We start from the raw sequence: 3221 nt of genomic DNA, 5'->3' as shown, positions 1-3221 counted from the left end.
CTGTGACTTCAGAGCTCATTCTTGTCAGAATGATTTTGTAATTTTTGACAGATTTGCTTGGTTCTTTGGGTAGGTTTGCCAGAGTTACACATAATCAGACAAAACCTCAGTGTCTGATGGAATCTAGAAACTGACTCACAAATTTAAGTTTTTGAAGCAATCTTAAAAGGCCCCAAGTACTTTCCTCCTTTTTAAAGAAAATAACTTGTACTTCATTCACAAAGACCACAATTCTAAACTAATTACTTTCCCACAAAACAGTGCTATATTTATAGCATTTTTTATTTATCATCACTAATTAAAACACCTATATCCTTTGGGAAAAATATTTCTGATTTTAAAACAGGAAAAACAGAAAAAGGTGAGTTCTGTAGAGAAGAAAGGTAGGAATGGGAAGAAGAAAAGTAAAAGGGGAAGTCTGAAAGTATTGGCCTAAAGAAAATGTTCTAAAAATTAAAGATTTTTTTTGATAAAGTTTGTTCTTGGACACATTATGTAACCCATTATAATTATACTGTCTTCCCCTTCTCTCTTATCTGCCTCCAGTCCTTATCAATACCCTCCCACCCCCACCTCCCACCTGCCCATCTCTTTCCTAGATTCATGACTTTCAGATTTGCCTTATGACCCATTTGGTTTAACCAGGGTCATTCTTGTGACCTTTGATTTGTAATTATCCATTAACATCTGGCAGAGAAATTCTAAAATAGAATTTAAGGAAAGGGATATCAGAACAAGGGTCATATGATGGGGAAAATAGGAATAACTGGGAGGGGCATTTCAGTGGTAAAAAGGATAAAAGGCAGCGCAGAGAAGTGGGCTAAGAGAGGAATAGTTAACACTAAGATTTGAAAAATTATATTTTTTTAAAACTTGATTTGTTGGATCCACAGGGGTTGTGCAAAGATGGGAACAGACTACTAAAGTCTAATCAACCAGAAGTAAACTTTATTCCAGGAAAAAAATAAAAAATTAAAAAAATAAATTTCCATAGAGCACAAAGAGCTTATCAGGTAGCTGAGACCACTTGTAAGAATGGACTTGTAAGGCTGTGGCAAAGGACGGTTCTGAACTCCCCATTTTTACAATTTTGATTTCAGATACAAATTGCCCTTCTTTGCAATTTCTATTAACAGAGTTTTTTTTTTTAAGTTAAGTTAAACTAGTATTTGTATTTTAGGTCATTGTCTTCTTCTGGCACTTTCTGATGATGTTTACCAAAGCTCTGCACTACCCTGATACTGCCAGTTTTGTGTAGCAGGGTAGAGTATGAGAAAATGCACAACCCAAAAGTTAGGTACATCCCATCATTTAAAAGTTAACTCAGCTCACAATGATTGCTGGTCATGAGTGGCCGGGGGTTATCTAAAAGCTGACTCTCACTTTGCAGAGGGCGGCTTCAGCCTTGCAGACAGCTATGGGTTGTAAAGCAAAGTAGCCCACTGTTAATAGTTAATCCTTAAGCTGCTGAGAAAGCTGCTGACAGTCTTCTCTCATTCTCCTAGGCTTACCACTTTATACTTTTTATTTCTACATTCTTATTTCTTCAGCCTACATTTCTATATTCTTATTCTTGGACTCTTCAGATTACAGAATAGTAGGTGTCCATATGGGTTTTCCATACTTTGAGAATATATGGTTTCTATTAAACACAGAGAGACTGATGTCTTCATGACTGCTACTTCTGCATCATTAGTCATGAGACACCGCTACAAATGTTTTCAACAATGAGACAGGTACCCTAGTGTTAAAGATAGAAGTGGAGGTGGGGAGTGTCCGTTTTATATCTCATCATTGTGAGAAAGTGTTTGGCAGATGCAGCCTAGGGGAATAAGGATTTATTCTGGCTTGGGATTTAAGACAGGATGCAGTGCCTAATGACAAGACAAAGTTGCAGGAGCATCCACAGTCAGGAAATAGACACAAAAATAATGGTGTTCTGCTTGCTTTCTGTTTGCATCTTTTCTTTTAATCAGGTTAAGACTCCACCTCATGGGACAATGTCACCCACATTCGGACTAGCTCTTTCATTCCAAGTCACAGCTCTCTGGAAACAACCGCATTGGTGTGTCTCCTAGATGATTCAAAATCAGGCAAGCTGACAATGAAGCTTGATCCTCATCACACAGAGAGATGTAGTGTTTATAGAACTCAGGGTAAGCCATGACCTAACAGAGGAAATAAGCAAAAGAAAGAATTCATTGTGTTTAGAAGATGGAGAAATTAGCCTAGAAAGGACGTCAGAGTCCTAGTGGAGTGGTTTTCCCTTAGGCCATTCCTCAATATCTGTGACCCTCCACCCCCAGCCTTATATTCTGAGGCCCTTTGGCTCCTGGTTAGATTAGCATGATTCCAATCAGTGACTCTTGAGAGTCAAATCATTGCAATAGCCTCACACACAAAGATTGTATCCAAAAACATCTGTTAATGGGCTCAGAAGACATTCTGGAGAGAAGAAACATCCCAGTCTCTGCTCTCTTCTCTTCCTCTGAACTTCATGACTTGCTCCATGCTTCTTTAGAGTTTTCCATTTCCTAGGTGCTGTCAAACTGGATTCTGTGCTTTTCCTGTCTTCCTTATCATCTACAGACGTTGAAGAGGTAGAATCACTGAAGGACACTGTAGGTTAGTCCTTTCCGCAACTTGAGTGAAAACCCTTCCAATTGTGATCTAGGGACTAATTATTCATTCAGAGTACTAGTTTCCTGTCTTCTGTTGACATATCTATCCATCCCGGGACTTCTTTAGTTGTGCCCCCCCAAATCGGCTTGCACTGTAGATTTGCTAAAAAAACAAATGAACAGCACAGAACAAGATTTTCTATTACACATGAATTCTAAATATTCTAATAATAGTAAAGAAATAGTATTTTTAAAATAAATTATACAAATTGTTTATAAACTTCACAGATTTTTTTATGACATACATTTTTTAACATTGTTGTATGGTAACCTCATCACCCCATGCTAATCTATCAAAGGATTAGTACCACAAATCCAATTTAATACTCTACACTTTCAATTAAATAAAGGACACAAATTTGCACTCACATAACAAAGGAAGCCTTCCCTTGAAATGGCATGCTGAGCAGAGAATTTCCAAAGGAAAAAAGGAAAATGAAAATTACCACAAAGTTCCTAGGAAGGAAGAAGATATTTACATCTAACCTGAATGAAGAAGTTAACAAAACTGATATGAAAAGGAAGATGGTCTGCAATGCA

This window comes from Microtus oregoni, unplaced genomic scaffold (genome assembly GCF_018167655.1).
Source record: "Microtus oregoni isolate MIOR12 unplaced genomic scaffold, Mior012 000021F_ref0000039, whole genome shotgun sequence".
In the NCBI taxonomy this organism is placed as follows: Eukaryota; Metazoa; Chordata; class Mammalia; order Rodentia; family Cricetidae; genus Microtus; species Microtus oregoni.
This window is presented reverse-complemented; position numbering follows the sequence as displayed.